Source organism: Lactuca virosa, chromosome 7 (assembly GCF_052849685.1).
Source record: "Lactuca virosa cultivar CGN04683 chromosome 7, Lactuca_virosa_CGN04683_v6, whole genome shotgun sequence".
NCBI classification, from domain to species: Eukaryota; Viridiplantae; Streptophyta; class Magnoliopsida; order Asterales; family Asteraceae; genus Lactuca; species Lactuca virosa.
In genome coordinates this window covers 188,859,220-188,879,602 of record NC_136432.1, presented here as the reverse complement: position 1 = coordinate 188,879,602, position 20,383 = coordinate 188,859,220, and positions in this window count along the sequence as shown.

The window sequence follows — 20,383 nt, the reverse complement described above, 5'->3', positions numbered from 1 at the left end:
CTTTTACTGGGCAAGTGACCCATGTGCCCTTTTATTCTCTTGATTACTTGGTCAGCATTGACTATCATTTCTCCCCCTCAATGTTCACCTTCATCTTCATATATTCCACACCTATGAGTGCCCTCATTTCAGCAAATTTGATTCTTGGCATTACTTTTGTCAACACATCCGTATTTTGCTGATCTCCACTCACATGCTCCACCTGAATTTGTTCTCTTTCAACACACATACGAATGAAATGATACTTTGTATCTATGTGTTTACTCCTCCCATGCTAAACCGGATTCTTTATAAGTGCAATAGCATATTGATTGTCTACCAGTAGCTTCACCCTCTGAGCTTTTCTTCCAACAAGGTCACTTAATAGGTTTCTCAGCCACAATCCTTGACAGGCCGCTGCAGTTGCAGCCATGTATTCTGCCTCACACGAGCTTAGAGCAACAGTTTTTTGCTTTAGTGAGGCCCATGTAATTAGATTTCCTAAGAAGTAGTATGTCACACCTATGGTTCCTCTTCCATCTTCCTGATCATCACTGTACCTGCTATCACTTTAGGCCATACCCAGCTGTTCCTTTTACATATCTTAGGATATGTTTTATGGCTGCATAGTGGCTTTGCTTTGGGTTCTGCATATATCTGCTCACAACTCCAATACTAAAATTCAAATCGGGTCTTGTATGTACTAGATATCTCAAGCTGCCAACCAATTTGCTGTAATTTGTTGCATTTACAGGTTCTCCCTGTTCATCTTTGGTCAGCTTTAGCTTAGCTTCCATTCGGTATTGTGAGCTGTTTGTCACACCCCAAAACCGGAACGGCGGAAACATTCTGGAGTAGAGGACGTCATGTCAAGTATCACAACATATGCAGTATAGTAATCAAAGTACAACAACCATTGCATTAATAGTAATAATTTTACATAGGTTACATTTTACAACAACATCAAAGTAGATATAGGAAATAACATAAGCTGCAGCTTGGTACTAGGCTGACTTCGCAAAAGCTCCCGGAGTGTACCTGTCTATTGATGACTTGAGAATACAAGTTATTTTGAAAGCGAGTATCAGCATTTTTAAATGCTGGTGAGTTCATAAGTATTTAATGACATTGGTATAAATACATGTTTTTCTTCAAAATAATCTCATAAAAGATGGTGGTTTAGAATCTACAGAGTGTTAGAATTCTTTCCAGAAAAACCTATATTTTCTAATAAAAGTTGTCTTCTACCAAGACACGATTGTTTTATGTTTAAGAAAATAAGTTTCTCTATTAAAAGCAGTCTTCTACAAAGACCCAACTGTTCTATGTTTAAAGAATATTTTCCCTTAAAGGTACTATCATTATCAAGATATAGTTTTTACGTTAAAGAAATTGTGAGAAAAATCACAAGTAAAAGTAATAGGGAAAATAATATTTTACTTCAGCAGTAACACTGCTGGCTAAAAGTAAATAAAACCTAGACTCCAGGCGAGACGCCTCGCAAAGCCTAAAAGTAAATAAGTCATAGACTCCCGGAAGGTATTAAATGGACAATACGCCTAGCAAAGTCTAAGAGTAATATGACATAGACTCCAGGAAGGTATTAAATGGACAATACGCCTGGCAAAGTCTAAAAGTAAATAAAACATATACTCCAGGAAGGTATTAAATGGACAATACGCCTGACAAAGTCTAAAAGTAAATAAAACATAGACTCCAGGAAGGTATTAAATGGACAATACGCCTGGCAAAGTCTAAAAGTAAATAAAACATAGACTCCATGAAGGTATTAAATGGACAATACGCCTGGCAAAGTATAAAAGTAAATAAAAGGGTGAATGTGAACTCGTATGTAACCATGCTGATTAACTATCGAATACCTGATGACCCTCCAGGTCACACGTAGTATGGTGACATTATGTCACCCCTGGGCCTATTCGGCTACGACTGTAGCTAGTAGTCGGGATGTGGGAGTGTCTGTCCCGTATAGATCTATACACATGATGTCCGCTCTCCATCCAGGACACTCTGGTTACAAGGTGATAGCGCTAGGAAGCGTCGTATCGGGAAGTAGTACGTCACATTCTATTTATAGTATTAAAGTAATGGTATAGACTCACGAATGAACTGACTCCTGTGTAATTCTTCGTACCAGAAAGAGTAAATAGAATCTCCTAACTATTCCTATAATAGTTACTAGTATTTTAGGTATATGAATAATGGGAGGATGCCTTTGCTACCCAAAGGAAATGAACTGGCTGATAGAACTTTTTATGACTATATATGTATACATGATATATAACTAATATTTAAACGACCTTCGGATGGATAACCGATACTCTAAAGCCACATCCAAACAAGGAAAAGGAATTAAAGCGAGCTAGCCTTCCTAAGTCCTTTAAACATTATTTATATAACTATACATATATAGGCGTGCATTTTACAATATAAAAGCATAAAAAGAAGTTTTGGTAAAACCTTTGGAAATTAATAAATAAGAATTTATGACTTGATGTCAGTTTATAAAACAGGATTTGAAAACCTTTAGCTGGATAAAACCTTTTAACATGCAGAAATCTATTTGGTACACAGTTATTAATCACATGTGATTGATCTAATAACCTTTTAGTTCAACATGTATTCCCCCCCCCCATAAAAGCATTTAAAATCATTTAAAAGGTTGATTCAGGGGTATGAACTCACCTGACGTGGGTGATTCGGATGAACGGATGGTATAGGATGCTAAGTGTCAAGTGAGGACTTGAACACACACGCGAATCCTATTTAACATGTAGTGATACATTTAAGTATCAAATTAGTCATTTAATAACTAATTATGCAAGTAAAGACATCCTAATACATGAAAACACTTTGCTACAAGTGCTAGGAGTACTAAGTGTTGTATATAAAGAGAGTATGGCCTCACATTGGAGTTTACTCCTCAAATGGTGGCCCTTAGGGGTGTTTACGGTTTCTGGACCACTTCCCCCATGAGTTTACGGCCGTAAACTCATGGAAGTGGTGCCATTGGGTGTTCAAAGGTCCTAAACCACTCAAGGAATTAAGCTAGACTCGAATCAAGGGCTTAGGAAGTGACTAGGGCTCGAAATGACCCTTCTTTGGAGTTTACGGTCCTTGGACCACTCCTTGGGAGTTTACAGTCGTAAACACATGGGTTTACGGCCGTAAACTCATGTTTGTCCATTTCCTTCGTGTTTTGGTGTCTCTATCTTATGCATGTAAGGTTCTAGTCACTTATACAAGCATTGGAAGGCATTAGGGGCACTTAAACACCTTTTGAAGGTGTTTATGGTTTTGGGAGGTCTCCCCAAACCGTAAACTCATGTTTTCATGGGGATCTTGATGTTCTTCAAGGGTTTAACATGTATTCTAAGCAAATAACTTGATGGGAGGAGTGTACTTACTTATAGGAAGCTCGAATGAGTGTTTGGAGCCCAAGAACACTAGCGTGTGTTCTTGGTGTTTTGAAGAACACTTGAAGATCTATGAAAAAGACAAGATTTCATGGATGAAATCGAGTATAAACACTAGATAAAGTGTTATATGAACGAATCTAGGAAGAAAACACTTACATTTTGGCGGATTCGACGAGAATGTGATATGATACTTGAGAAAGAATTTTGGGTGTTCTTGAAGTTGGAAGTGGAAAATGAGCTAAAAATGACTAAGTGTCATATTTATACTCTTTGGGGTTTACGGCCGTAAACTCCATGTTTATGTCCGTAAACTCCAAACTTTTGGAGTTTTGAGACTTACGTGATACACGGCAACTTCTAAATTATACTTCCTTTTATTTGTTCGCTTGACGAATATAAGATAAGAACACCCAACAGACTTAAAACCGGCCAAAAATGTTTTGAGATGAATTTGGCTAATTTTTGAAGTGCTTGATTACGGAGTTTAGACAAATGAAAATTTCGGGTTGTCACACTGTTGCACTCTTCAATTCCTGCCAACTTTAGGATTTTCTTTGCATACCCATGCTGTGTGAGCATAATTCCATCCTTTCCTTGAAATACCTCTATTCCCTAGTAATAGGATTGAAGTCCTAAGTAAATCATGTCAAACACCTGCTTCATTCTTTTCTTGAATTCTAGAATTCCCTTCTCACTTGAGCTAGTAACTATAAGGTCATCAACATATACCCCTACGATGAGGATTAAATTGGATTTGTGTACCTTATAGATTGCTTGTTCTTGAGCACATTTGGTGAATCCTAGTCCTTTGAGTGACTGGTCTAGCTTCATATTCCAGGCTCTTGGAGCATGTCTTAACCCGTACAAAGCCTTTCTGACACGATAGACCATATGCTCATTTCCTTTGACTGAGAACCCAGTTGGCTGAGAGACATACATCTCCTCCTTGAGGTCATCGTGTAGAAACGCAGACTTGACATCTAAGTGATGTACAAGCCACTTTTCTCTTGTCGCTAGTGTCAGGATTAGCCTTATAGTTTCCAAACGATCCACTGGTGGGAAAGCATCTTCAAAATTGATGCCCTTTTCTTCAACATACCCCTTAGCAACTAGTCGGGCCTTGTGCTTGATCACGTTTCCTGCTGCATCTCTTTTCAACTTGAATACCCATTTTAACCCAATTGTCTTTCGGTTTGGTGGCAATTTGGTCAAAACCCAGGTATTGTTTTTCTCGATCGATCTGAGCTCTGCTTCCATAGCTAGCCTCCAATTTCTTTCAATTGATGCTCCTTCAATTGTTGTAGGTTTGTCATCGATCAACAACAGTTCTTGATTTCGCTCATACAGCCTCCTTACCTCCTCTTCATCCATCCTCTCTGTATTCCAATAGATCTCATTTATTGAGGGAAACCCTTTTGTTTGGGTATCCTCGAACGAGGCTGCCAACTGCGGGTCTTCGTAGTTATCGGGGTATTGGCATTGAGGTGTTTTTCAGGGATCGCTATCAGGTCACGACTGCGAGTTGTTTGGTAACGGCGTCATGGGTCTCGGTTGTAAATCATCTGCTTCCATCTGTTCTTGGGTCGGTTGAGGTTGCGCCATAACATTAACTATGGCATTGGCCCAGTACGGTGTAGTAAGTGGCTCATCTATTGTATCTTCAGTCCAGGCCCACGATTTTGACTCTTCAAACACGACATCTCTTGCAATTAAAATTCGGCGATTCCTGGGATTGTACGGCCGATACCCCTTTGTTCCTTCTTCCACCCCCAAGTAAACCATAGTCTCACTTCGATCACTTAGCTTGGATAGTCCCCATAATTTCATGACGAAACCAACACACACAACAACCTTAAGTGACAAACCGAAGGCTTTGAACCCTTCCAAGCCTCGGATGGAGTCACATCCTTGAGTGCCTTTGTTCCAGTTCGGTTCAACAAGTACACCTAGTGACGCACAACTTCACCCCAAAACTGATCCGGTACCGTCATGGCTTTAAGCAAGGACCTTGTCATCTCCAAGATCGTTCGATTGGGTCGTTCCACAATGCCATTTTGTTGTGGCGTATGTGGTGTCGTCAATTGTCGTCTTATTCCAGCTTCTTCACAGAAATTCAAGAATTGAGTGGAGTTGAACTCACCCCCGGCTAGTTCTGAACATCTTGATCTTAAAATCACTTTCTTTTTCAACCCGTAGGTTGAATTTCTGGAACATGGTGAAGGCTTCGTCTTTGGTTTTGATTAAATAGACCCACATATATCGTGAGTAGTTGTCCACCATAAGTAGGAGGTACTGATTACCTCCCTTTGTTGTAGGTGTAATGGGGTCATATAGGTCAGCGTGTAACAGCTGGAGCGGTTCCTTAGCTCTCCATTGGGCTGCTTTTGGAAAGCTTTGTCTAGGTTGCTTAGCTACCATACATCCTTCACACACCTGTGATAGATGAGATACAAGAGGCATTCATGTCACCATCTGCTTCCGTTTCATTTCTTCCAGCATTCTGAAATTCGTGTGGCACATACGTGCGTGCCACAACCATGAGTCATCAACTATACTCATAGCCAAACATGTAGGCTTCCCATGTGTGAGTTTTATCTTATATAGTCTATTTTTTTGACCTCTGTACCTTCATGATCAAACAACCAGTTTCATCATACATCTTTAAGAATTCCCTATTTATTTGTATATCGTATCCCTCTTCAGTTATTTGTCCCAGGTGATTATATTGCTATGCAAAGCTGGAATATAATAGACATTCGGGATGAAAAACTAATCACCATTTTTGCAATCAAACAGTAGATTGCCTTTCCCCTTGATAGGAACCTTAGACCCATCTCCAAATCTTACTTGTCCAGTCACATTTTCATCTAGTCCTGCAAATAATTCTTTAGAACCAGTCATGTGGTTACTAGCCCCATTGTCTTGGTACCACATGTTGTTATCTTCTCTTCCCTTTAACTGGTTCGGGTACACCTTCTCCTCATTTAGAAGAACCATACTTGTATTTTCTTCTTCGTGTACAGTTAACAGCAAAGTAGGTCCATCTTCATCTGCAACAAAGTTCACCTCCTGATCCTGCTGCTTTTTGGCTTTACATTCGGAAGCAAAATGGCCCAATTCTTGGCACTCGAAGCATATTATGTGGCTTTTGTCTCGTGGCTTCCGGTTGGAATTATTTGCTTCTTGACGTGAACTACTACCAGATCGACCACCTCTTCAACGAGTCGACCCCCGACCCCGTGAACCCCCTTCCACCTCTATCATTATTTGCACCTCTCCCCCGACCCCCGGTCTTGCTTGGACTGCGATGACTTGAGGAACCTTCCGAATTTGCAAGTAACAAGGCATTATCACCACTTGAATTTGCCTTCCGGAGTCGAAGTCGGTCTTCATAAGCCTTTAACTGCCTAATTGCCTACTCGAATGGCATAGATTCCATGTCGGAGCTTTGCTCAATTGATGCCACAAGATTTATAAACTTTCCCGGGAGAGTATCGAACAGTTTCCTCACCAATTCTTCGTCTTCCAACATTTCCCCTGCACTTCCAAACTTTGAGATCATGGCTGATATCTTCCTTGCATACTCATCTATGGTCTCTGTCTCCTTCATTTGAAGTGCTTTGAAGTCATACTTCAGTACCCGTAACCTTGCTTTCTGGACCCTCTCTGCACCCACATACCGTGACTTTAGAGAGTCCCAAACCTCCTTGGTTGTCTTCTTCTTCGCAGCCTGTGCAAGTATCTCTTCTAGGATCGACTGGAAGATGAAAGCTCGAGCTTGCTTGCTTCTTTTCTCATCCACAACCACACCGGTTGGTGGTTCAATGGCATCCCACAACCCATGGGCATTCATAATGGCTTCCACCTTGATCGACGATGTATTGTAATTTGATGAGGTTAGCATCGGGCATTGAAGGGGATATGGGCTGTCTTTGGGTGGATTTTATATTGATGCTACTGTCATGGTATCGTATTTGATGATCTTGGGCATATAAATGATCAGAAACTTAAAGCTCTGATACCACTTGCTGGTGGGCAAGGCTAATCCAACTGTAAAATTGACAGGGGTATAAGAGGGACAAGATAGTCGAGTGCTTACTATATTGAAAGATTGAAACTAGAAATTGTTACACATACAAAAACAGCTTAAAACAAAGTAACTTAAATAGACTAAACTACAACTGAAAGCAGAAAAATGTGCAACGGATCTTATACTGGGCAAGTGACTCACATGCCATTTTATTCTCCTGATTACTTGGTCAGCATTCACTATCAATTACTGTATTCCGGCTCAAACTCCCATCACTGTCTTTACACTGAGTTATAGTTTATCATATCAGAGTCTCGTCTCAAATCACCAACATATATACGTTGATCGACATGTTCATGGTGGATGCACTAACGATGAACCCACAGATGTTAATGTAGAGGATTGGACCCTATGGAGCCTAATATATTTCATCTGTTAAATTCCCCTGTAATTGAATAAATTAACAAGTAGATGGTTAAAAGATGACAAATATACCTTCGAAGAAGGAAAGTCAAAGCTTAAAATTACTTCAAGTTTTTTTACAGGAACATGAACTGAGATTTACATGGGTATTTTAGTCAAAGCAGGTATAACATCATGTGATTTTGTTTGTAAAATGTTAAAAAAAAATCATTTTGAGGCTTCAATCGATCTGAATTCAGAACAACTTTATCTAGCAAATTCACTTACGAGAAAAAGCATGCTCAATAGTACAAAATGCTCTTTTAAGAGGGAACAAAATCTATCTATTTAAAGAAGGCACTGAATCTTGGCTTCTCAATAATAGATGTGGGTTTTTGGCATCACATGGATTAAAATAAAACAAAAATATTTTTTTATCCTGGGGTTAAATTAACATTCCTTGTAAATAACTCCCTAAGCTAGTTTTCTTTTTAGTTAAATAAAAAAAAAATTGATTCCAAAAAGTTTTATTTTCAAAATTTACAGTTTGTTTAAATTTGATCTTTCATATTTATTTTATTGTATTAAATAGTTAAATAAAAATAAATTTGTTTTTTAGTTTTAATTAGTTTTGTTTTTCATCTAAAAGGAATTAAAAAAAAATCTTTTTTCAAACTATTAGTTAGCTTTTGCATAAATTTAAATGTCTCTATTTTTTAAGTTTATTTTTTTAATTAAATTTCCTTTAAGATGATTTTTATTTTGTATATTTGTGTTTCTAGTTTTGAAATTTATTTTGTTCAACTTTTATCTCGTATATTTAATTTTCTAGTCATAGTTTAAATTTAAAAATAAAAAATAAAAAATTATATATATATATATATATATATATATATATATATATATATATATATATATATATATATATATATATATTTATATTTCAAGTTATTAGTTTAGGTTAAACTATTTTAATTGTTAATTTCTCGTTTCTAGTTGATTTTATTCTTTTTATCTAAAATCAGCAGCTTCGGGTGACAAATTTAACGTCGTGTCTGATGTCCAAATTATCTATTGTGTGAGAGTTTGTATTGATCGGATACACTTCAAGTATTAAGAACAAATGTAAACTAATCTAAGAAAAATAAATAACAGAAAATAAATAACACATGGAGTTCTCCAAATTGTCTTTCACCAAGAAAGAGTTTTTGTCATCACCAACAAGACAGGTTGTCACAAAGATAATTACTACCCCAAGACTTGTTCACAACATTAGGGTTTATCCTAATGTTATATATATATATATATATATATATATATATATATATATATATATATATATATATATACATGTACATCCATTGATTGATGGAATTTCGTTTAATCGATACTAAGAACCAATCCTATCACAAAGATACCAGATTTATGATCTATTCTATATTTGTCTATACCATTACCTAATATACAAAAGATTATGTAGAATAACTACGCTATGCATTGATACTGATAAGCCTTATACGTTGCACGCTAATTGTAGATTAGACGCTGACGTTGACAGATGTGTAGAGTGTTTGACTCATCAGATCATAAGGTATGACCATACAATCTCCCCTATCTGATGTTGTCAAAACTAATCTTTATTGAATTCTTTAGCTTGTGCTCACCCTGAGAATAAGAATGAAGTTTTAACTCTTAAGCTTTAACAAATGCTTCCCCTGAGAAGATGAAAGACTTCTCATGATAATTAAGCAACGGACGACATATAAAGATTATGTTTGGTTGACTCCTCCTTAGATTGTGCTTAACTAAACATCCAATAGTTTCTTCAGCTTTAGCAAGATAGTTCTCCCCCTTTTTGACATCAGCAGGAGAAGGAACTAGAGGAGAGTATTATAGATGCAACATTGTAGTCTAGTATAGGATTATGATGTCTCCTGATAGTATTGGCTTAAACTATCTTTCACTAACATAGTATATGTGAGATCTTATCAACATGTGGTTTCATACGTTGACTCATTAAACACTTTTATTAGAAGAAAAAAGGGCAAGAGTGGTATGATGCGTGTGATAGTCTACGGTACATAGACTAACCATCAGCACCGAATTTCAAACTTTTATCAGTGTGTGGAATAACACAGCGAATCATTAAGTGTTATTATGAAGATAAAGGAAAGAATGGTTTGTTTCAGTTACGTCGAGGTGAAATCAGCGTGAATCATAAAAAATTTAACTCATCAACAAGAAGTGGTTTAGATCTTAGTATCCTAGAATAAGTTGCATTCTAGAATCAAAGATTCACCGTTAACTCATAATGGTACCATGTAATACCTCAGATTAGGAGGTCAGGGACATGAACAACCCTTTGTCATTAAAGGATCAGATAAGTAACTCTTACGTTGATGACTGTGTAATCAAGGTAAGTCATTTGGTTATAATCAATGTTTCACCAGAACAGGAGACCTGATGCATACGACAAAGATGCTTCGAGGGACAAGGTCAGGTAAGATACTTGAATGGAAATAAACACCCATGCGTTTTTATGAATTTTCATTTGGACCAATGAATCTCAAATAGAAAGTTTAGACAATGTTAGACAGTCAGCGTGAATGGGTGACTCAATGTTCTCAGTTGATGGTCTTGCTGATGAGAAACTCAGAGAGATTTTATCACATACAACAACATACTTCTAGGGACGATGATGTGTCAAAAGTTGCATATTAGGCTTAGATTTGCCACTGTCAGTTTTTTAAGTGGTACAAAATAATAAACAAAACTAGATGAAACATCCGAAAAATACGGTCCAAAAAATTCAATTTAAAATCATTAATTAATCCAAAATTACTAAAAATCATTGTTAGAAATATAAAACATAGTATCTCAATGCCAAAATAGTGTATCCATATCAATCACATGTCAAATAAATCAGAGTAAATATCATAGGCTAAAATTAGTGGTGTGTGCCATGCAGTCATCCCGAGCTCTTCCCCTTGCTGGCAGAAGTACCTACAACCAAAACTAAAATCTGTAAGAACGAAGCTTAGTGAGTCTCCCCAAACTACCACATATCATACACATAATCACATAATAGCATACATTGCGCCTTGCCCACTACATCGGGCCCCGCCCGACATCGGACGAATCCGGCATCGGGCCCTGCCCGGCATCGGGCCCCGCCCGACATCGGACTGAAGTCAGCCATCGGGCCCCACCCGGCATCGGACCAAAGTCTGGTATACATATAACATATCACAAACATATAACATGAACACATAACATAAACATATAAGCTAAATCTTTCCTCGGGCTTGCCCCGATATCGGACCGAATTCCGGAACATAGAACACATAGCATATAACTAAACATTCCTTGGGTTTGCCCCGACATCAGACCGAAGTCTAGAACATATAAAAACACATGCAAGAATCACGAAGACATTAAGCATACATACATTCATCGGGATTTCCCCCGCATCGGACCGGAGTCCGGAACATATAATCTAGCTCGGGCTAGCCCCGGCAGCGGACCTAAGTCCGACATACGCTAACATACATAACGGGTCGGCATTGGTGCCTTCGACCCATTCCTACAAGAGGAAAACTCACCTCTCCGGCTGGCTGCTGATATCTCGGGTGAGGAATCTCTGATGGCTGCTCGAATGACTCCCCGACTATCATTATCACAATAATCATTTAGTCAAAAACTGAGAATCCTTCTAAGGGTAAAATGACCATTTCAACCCTGGTCAAGCTCAACATTCTGGTCAAAGTCAACATTCTGGGTTGACCTAACTCGCCGAGTTGCTCCATCAACTCGTCGAGTCCTAGAAGCCTAAAATCACGATCTAGCTCGTCGAGTCACCCCCTGACTCGCCGATTTCCTTGGCTACTCAAAGTCGTGATTTGGCGAATCAACTCGTCGAGTCCCTTCACAAACTCGTCGAGTTCTACCTTAAGCTGAAACGGGACAACACGACTCAACTCGTTGAGTTCCTCAATGGACTAGACAAGTTCCTCTATCTGTTTGGGCCAACTTAACAGATTAAGCCTCTATTCTCCAAATCCAAAGTTCATACTTCATCTACGTACATGAAATGCCCTTTTAAGGGTAAAGTTTCCAATTTTACCTGTTGATAATCCTTCTTAATGGGTTTAGCTAAAACACTAGTTCTTTAGGACATAGATCTTTGTCCAAAGGCCTTATTACCCCAACACAAAGCATAAAAATCGAGATCTAGGTCCTAGACACCAAATGAACATGTAAAGTCTCAGACTTTCCTTCCATGCATGCCCTTTTGGGCTTTAAAAGGCCAAACCAACACCTTAGAGCTTTCATGGGGGCTTCAATGGCATAAAGTTTGCACCTTTATTCCTTAACAACCCTTAATAATCCCAGATCTGAAAGGACCCTTGCTTGGGACCTCCATATCCTAAGGGTCAAGCTTCTTGGACCAAAACCCTTAAAAAGTGGAATTAAGGACATCTAATGAACTAATATCCGAAGCGTCAAGCTTCTTGAACCAAAACCCTCAGAAAGAGAAGGGAATGAGATGTTGCTTATGGATCTACAACCTTCTCTTGGAGTCCTCTAGCTTCTTCTTCTTCTAAAAGCTTCAAATCACACATGATCACTCAAAAATGGGTCACACACTCACACAATGCTCTAGGGTTTTGTTGAGAGAAAAACATTTGAGACACACTTGAACAAACATTAGAACAAGTTGTATATGTAGAATAAGTTAATCTCAAAGGATCATAAAGCTCAACAATAATTAGAAGTTAGAGTTGTTAGATTGTTAGGTACGTAAGTGTAAATACTGAAAAGTAAGGAAATGTAAATGACAACAAGTTATATATCAAGTAAACACTAAGCCGATTCATGAAAAGGTTTGCAATCAAACACAAGTCAGTAAGAGTGATAAGCTAAAGTGAAGAAGTCAAGAATGACTTGCTCCGACAGAGTGACTATGATCTTTATGTTTAGAGTTTAAGATTTTGAGAGAGTAATTAGAGAAGATGTAAGATGTAAGATAGATGTGAAGAAAGAGATATGTCGATATATATAATCAAAACATGAGAGCTCTATATATATAGTCTCGAAGATTATAATAAAACATACTAAGTCTAAATCTGTCTAATTGTCCATGCAAGGCACACTGGATAAAACAACGTAAAGTAAAGGATAACATATAAAGCTAAGTTAAGGTTTCGATGATGAAAACTTCGGATGCGGTCTGTGATTGCGGTTGAGAAGCTGAATTCGGATCAGGAGATGGCTTCGGATTGGCTAAGTTTAAGAGGGTCACTTTCTTGCTTCAACAATTTCCCCTAAGTGACCTCTTCAACTTTTCTTTCATTTATCGAGCTTTAGGAATTTGATGAGAATCCACCGAAACTCCCTAACTTCTCCTAGCCAAATGATTCTCCTAGAGATTTCAAACTTTACTTCAGCAGTAATGTGTTTTGATTTTTGAACTGCGGTTTGAGTGAGTTCTAGTTGCTTCCGGGTTAGACGATGCATGGCTGTCATTGGAATGAAATATTTTGTTTCATTGTCTTTATACTAAAAAATGACTCCAAGATCTGGGAAGTTAGTTGCTCCAAGGGATCATTCATAATAACCTTCAATCAGAACCATAGTTGGATCAAGAGGAGAAAGGTTGAACTTCTGAGCAAGAATTGGTGAATAGCCACATCGATTTTTGCAAAGTCACAGAGTGTTTCTTTCATAAATGTACAAGCCCTTTCATAAGCGATATACATCTTTGGATGCTTCTCAGACTTATTCTGAAACACCTTAGCAATCAGGAAGATTTCCTCCGGATTCATGTAAGTAAATTTTGCTTGGTTTCGGATGTAATATAGATTTCTTCTTGTGATCGTGTATTGAATGAAGTCTGACTTCATAAAATTCATGGGCTTGTAGTTCTTGACTGCGGTAGGTTTGTCATTTGACCAGATGCTTTCTATTTTGGATCCATGCTTGGCATGAATTTTGTTAAATCTTTCAAACTCAAGGGGAAACCTCTGATCATCAGGGAGGCTGCTGTCAAATGGTTCAAACACGGCAAAAAAATTGCATTGGGGGAGATAGGAATGTCCCAATAGCCGTCAGAGGGAGGTTCTGCAAAAGGTGAGAAAGCGTTTGTAGTCTTCATCTTGTAATCTTCTGGTGAGGTTGATCCAAGAGTTGATGAGGGATTCATCTATAGTGATGTCAAAGCCATGTTCCCTCCAAATCAACTCTGCAAACTTAGCTGATTTCCAGTCAGATTTTCTTTGATGGGTTGCGGGGGAGTCATCAGAGTTTTCAGATGACATGGTTGGAGCCAGATTTTTGAAATGTGGAGGAGTCTCCGGTCGCGAAGGAGATTTATATTGAACTTCTTGAACTTGTTGTGGTGGAGACTGCCGGGGAGAGTGAATTGGCCTTTGATGAGGAGAAGGCACATGAGTCTTCTTTTGCGGTGATGGTTGCGGTGATGGTTGCGGAGTGAGAACTTCTTTTTGAACGATGGGTTGTTGAACTATTGGTTGTTGAGAACTTGGGTCGACTCGCATGGGAGAGTTCAAATGTTGATGCGGATACGAGTGTTGAGGAGATATGTGATTTGAACCACGGTCTTCACTTACCCCTTTTGAGGAAGGAACTTATTGTTGCTCCTCAAACCATTGTTTAAGACTGTCGATTTTTGAAAAGACGTCGTTAAACTTGTACTTAAGAATGTCACTGAGCTTCTGATTGTTGAGGATTGCGGTGTTGAAGAGAAGTTTGTGGATCTCCTTGGTAAGATTCAGAATTTCTTGGCCATGAAAGTTGGATGATAACGAGCGCCTTAGGCTATTGATCGTGGATTGAAGGACCGTAATTGTTGCCTCATAATCATTGTGAGTTTCCTCAACAAGCTTCTTTGAATGAGTAGCTTGACCCGCAATGGTGAATTAAAGTTCAGCTTTGATTACGGAAACTTCATTGAGGAGTCGTTCAGCAGTTGTCATGAACTCTTGATGATCAGCTTTCCTGTTAGTATCCAGGGCTCGGATACGCATCTCCACTTTGAGAGAGATTTTCTCAGCTGCAAGTCGTTCCCTTGTTTCTAAATGTTAAATCCTTTCCACAAGTGATTGCAGACAGTGAACATCTTCAGACTGCGGTTGGCTTGATTTCACTGCAACCAAAATCTGATTGACTTTGTCTTGGAGGCTGAGGAATTCTTTACGTGAAACAACCATTTTCTTCTTCTTCTTTTTCTCCTTGGGTTTGGAAGCGGAATGCTGGGATCCACTGGATTCTTCTTCTTCATCAAACAGCATCATCAAGTCATCTGACTGCTCCGGTTGGTTTACTTCATTAAGATCGAAGTCATCGAAACCAAAAGTGGGTCCGGAGCTGACTTCGATTGCGGTTCCATCTTCATGTGATTCACGAACATCAACAGTTGTTGGGGGCTTGGATGGACCTGCACCATCAGGAATGTTTTGAGCATTGCGGATGGTTTCATACATAGTGGCCATCTAGTCTTGAATCTTTAGGATGGTTTGCAACTATGTTGGCATTGTTGATTGCTTCGGCCCAATACTTGGTAACTGTTTGAATTTCTCTATCTTTCTGTTGTAGTTGCTTGGTCTGCTGATCCTTTCTTGCCTGAAAAGCCCTTCGAAAAGCCTCATATTTTCTGATACTAGACTCGATAGTGGTTTCAGACATAGTGGTCATCGAGTCTTGAATCATAATTGTAACCGTCAAATCCTTGATTTTGCACTGAGGTGTCCCTCGGGTTCGTGGATCCTTGCACATTGGTGCTCACCACGCCTAAACCACATGATTGTAAGGTAAGAAGATTAGGATTTCTTGAGCTTCCTTGGTCTCCTTGACTCGTAGTCAAGTGTGGCCTCGACTCAGTTCTTGCATGGGCTGGAGAATTGCCATGCGTTTGGTCAGTTTTATGAAGTGTTTGGATAACAGAATCAAGAATGGAGCGCAACTCCTGTTCCTCAAAGAAATGAAGGCGGGAAGCCGTGGAGACCTTAGGGTGCTTAGATCCAAGTAAACCCTCTTAGGATTCAATTAGGGTCGAGTCTCCATTATTTGATGAAGCAGACACACTTACTGTGTCAGAGTAGCTAGAGAGGGTTGAACTGAGTCGGCCTGCGGGAGCCGCAAGAACTACTAGAGTATTTTGAGAGACTTCGGTATTGGTCCGGTCACGCATTTGGCTAGGGCTTGTGTTGGTGTTCCTCTTTTTAAGATGGATAATAGGAGTGAAATCATCATTTGAATCTTCTTCGATGTTGACCGCAACATCTTCCTGAGAGTTGGAGGGAGGAACTGGAATGTCATCCGAAGTTTCAACGGTTCTTGTCTTGCGTTTCTTGGATGAGGTTTCTCCTTTCTTGTACTTAGAGCCTGGAGCATTCTTGGAAAATACGATCTATTTGGTACGTTTGGGATTCGGTTGAGTTGACTGCGGTTCTGAATGCGGAGCTGTTGTGGGAATAGTGGGTGCGGATTGAGAGGGGCCTGGGGTTCGGCTAGAATAGGTTGACTGGGGTGAGGCGGGGATGAATGGTATGGGTCAATACCATCCGTAGCCTCGAGGTGATCAGTAACCTCTTGGGTTTCTAGTCCAATGGTTTTGAGAATGCGTGCAGGAAGTCTTCTTAAAGGTCCAAAAATAGATTGATCTTTGGAAAGAGTGTACCTTTTGAGATTTCGGGTGACAAAAAAGTTGATGTCATCTACGATGCTGAGCTTCGCATCCTTGTCAAGTTCTGAAATGCAAAGTGACCAAAAGCATGCAAACGTGAGTTCGGTTGGGTATTTTATTGGATTTTCCTAGGGATGTACTGAAGAAAATCATCCCATAGAATATGTCCATAGTTAACAGCATTGCCAGTAAATATGCTCCGCAATAATTCTAACAGCTTCAAGCCCATAATGTTTGTGCTTCCGGTTTTGCCAGAGAGACTCCGGATGATGAGGTGACATACATATTGCCAAACCGCAGTTAATTGATTCTTCTTGAATTCTCCGATTCCTTTGATTCTTTTCTGATAACCCATCTGGTACAGGGTTGAGGTGATGCGTTCATGCTTGGGGAATAAACAATTATAGTGGAAAGAACCCTAAGGTTGATAGCATTCAGGAACTTTTCCTTGGTCAAGATGACCAAAGATTCGTCGATTAGGTTTAGATGAACCTCTTGCAAGTTTTCGAGTGGACGGAAGGCAGAAAATGCACATTTGAAGAGGGTCGAGAGAGGAACAACATCTGTGAATTAATTGAAGGCTCCAAAATAGAGGGTGGGTTGATAAGTACTTGATCATGAGACGGATTGAATCATTGTAAGATTGATGATCTTCGAACACAGCCCTAAAATTACTTGAGGTAATGGTTGGAGACTAGTTCTTGATTGTTGAATCGGAACCAGTTGGTTGAACTGAGGCTGAAGCCTTAGATTGCTTCTTTGAGATCCCTGATTTCACCATTGTTGTTTTGAAAAACATAGGTACTTGCAGAAAACTGTATGCAAGAAGGTGAAGAAGAGAAAGATCGTCTTGAGAGTGTAAAAACCGTAAAGCTTTCTTGGGAGGGAAAAAGGGTTTTTATAGTTCTGGATTTCAAATGTTTATGTTATTTAATTTATTAACAGTTGTTAATGCTAAAAACCCTTGGGTTTAAGCCATTATCAGCCATTAATAAAAGAAATTATTTTTTGTTTTGCTTTTAATTTTTTTTGAGAAGGTAAAGCATTTATTGAATGTCTGCCCACGATCAAGGATCGTGTGGAGGGGGTTGAAAATCCGTTGGATAAAGTAGAAGTTTAAACGGATTAGACGTCTTGGGTAGGGAGATGTGACAGAAAAAGGTAAAAGATTTCTTAAAAGATCTCTTTTATGGGATAAACAATTTATTTGTCACATAACCTAAAATAGGTATGACACCAAAAGTTTATTTGAAAATAGACTGAAACGTTGTATGCTACAAAACAAATGTTTGAATTTATTATGGAAGAATTTTCACTTATTGGAAAACATTAAATAGCACACAATGTTGTTTTTTTTTAATTTATGTAGAAGTAGTTGAAAAGCATTAAGTGCGACTGCGGATTGATTCTTTACTGCAGATTGATTCTTTACTATGGTGGGTGACCATGTGACTGCAGTAGACAAACAGAGGATCACTTGACAAAATATCAGAAATAACAAGAAATAAGGATCCAAGAAATATAACTATGATATATGGTTGCGGTACACAAAATATACTGAAACCATGTATGATAAGTATATTCAACTAGGACCGCAATGGAGAGACAAGAATTGGTCTGCGGTACGTATCAATTCAAAAAGAAAAATGTGAAGAAAACTAGGACTGCAATGAAGAGACCATAATTGGTCTACGGTACCTATTAAATCAATATTGAACCGCAATGGATCCGGATTCATCATCCCTAACATTTGAAGAAAACTGTTGATTTTTGTTGCATCAAGTGCCTTTGTAAACACATCCGTAATCTCTTCATGAGAGTTGACAAAAGTCAGTTCGATGTTACCTTTGAGAGTGTGGTCTTTGATGAAGTGATACCGAAGTTCAATGTGATTCGTCTTTGAATGGTGAATAGGATTATGGGAAATCGTTATAACACTCTCAGAATCGCAGTAAATTGGTATCCGCAACATTGTGTATCCGTAGTCCATTAGTTGGGTTTTCATCCACAAGACTTGAGAACAATAGCTCGCTGCGGCCACGTACTCGGCTTCTACGATAGACAAAGAAACACAATTTTGTTTTCGTGAAGACCAGCTAACCAGTCTTCCTCCAAGAAATTGACACCCACCAGAAGTGCTTTTCCTATCCAATCTGCATCCGGCACGATCCGCATCCGTGAATGCTTGAAGGATGAAGTAGTTCCCTGCGGGATACCAGCGGCCTAAGGCTTTGCTTCCTTTCAAGTATCTGAGAATTTTCTTAACTGCGGTCATATGTGATACTTTCGTACGAGCTTGGTATCTTGCGCATAATCGTGTTGCGAAGACAATGGCTGGCCTGCTTGCAATGAGGTATATCGAAGAACCAATCATTCCTCTATAAGTTTTGTGGTCTACTGATTCTCCAGAAGGATCAGCGGAAATCTTATATTCGAAGGCCATAGGGACCTTTGCAGAGGAATAGTTGTCCATTGTGTATTTCATCAGTAGTTCAGAGGTGTATTTCTCCTGATGAATGAATATCCCTTGAGGGACTTGTTTGACTTGAATTCCTAGAAAGAAATTGATCTCTCTATTCATGCTCATTTAGAACTTGTTGGTCATGAGCTTTGCAAATTCATCCACCATTCTCTGATCTGTTGATCTGAAAATGATATCATCAGCATAGATTTGTACAAGCATAAGGTGATTACCGTTTGCCTTTCTAAATAATGTGGGATCAATCACACCTCTTTTGTATCCGGACGTGACAAGAAACTCCGAGAGAGTCTCGTACCATACCCTTGGTGCTTGCTTAAGACAATAAACTGCTTTCTCAAGCTTGTAACAATGATCTAGGAAATCTTGACATACGAAGCCTGGAGGTTGTTGGAGATAAACCTCTTCTTTCAGTTCACCATTCAGGAAGGCACTTTTTACATCCATTGGATGTACTTTGATATTTTTGTGTGCAGCATACGCTAAGAAGATGCATATGGCTTCCATCCTCGCTGCAAGGGCGTAAGTTTCATCATAATAAACTCCTTCAAGTTTACTATAGCCGTTAGCAACTAGTCTTGCTTTGTTTCTAACAACCGCACCAGATTCACCTAATTTGTTCTTGTATACCCATCTTGTACCAACAATAGTGTGACTTTTTGGCTTCGGAACGAGTTGCCACACTTTGTTTCTTTCAAATTATGTGTCACACCCTGCTAAAGCGGAAACACAGGGCGTGGCAGTACAAAGGGTTTCATAGCAAAAGTTAAAAGACAACACCAAGCATAGTATTAAAAATCATTACAAATTTACAATGGGTTTGAACAACTTTTAAAAGAAATTACAATGTAAATTGAAATACAACACATGTGAATGCTCCTAAAAGTGAAGTGCCCCTAAGTGCCACTTACTCGATGATTCCTGAAAAAGCATGTAAAACGAGCGTCAACTATAAAAATAGTTGGTGAGTACTCACAGATAAACAAAATAATACTGGTTCCATGAATTGAAATCAAAGTTTTGATAAAAGTTTCCAATAATAAAAGTATATTGTTAAAATGAGTAAATAAGTTTGTAAAAACAAAGTTCTTTGTCATCATGAGAGATAAGGTATGTTGCCCAAATAAGATGCAACATTCATATTCTCATGGAAGATAAAGTTCGTTACTCAAACGAGTAAACAAGTTTCATTGCTAAAATGAGCAATCAATTTCATTGCTACAAGGAGCAAACAATTTCATTGCTAAAACATGTATATAAGTTTTCAGTAATAAAAGTTCGTTGTTGTAATGAGAAACAAAGTTCATTGCTATAACTAATAACAAGTTTATTGCTATAACGAGAAACGAGTT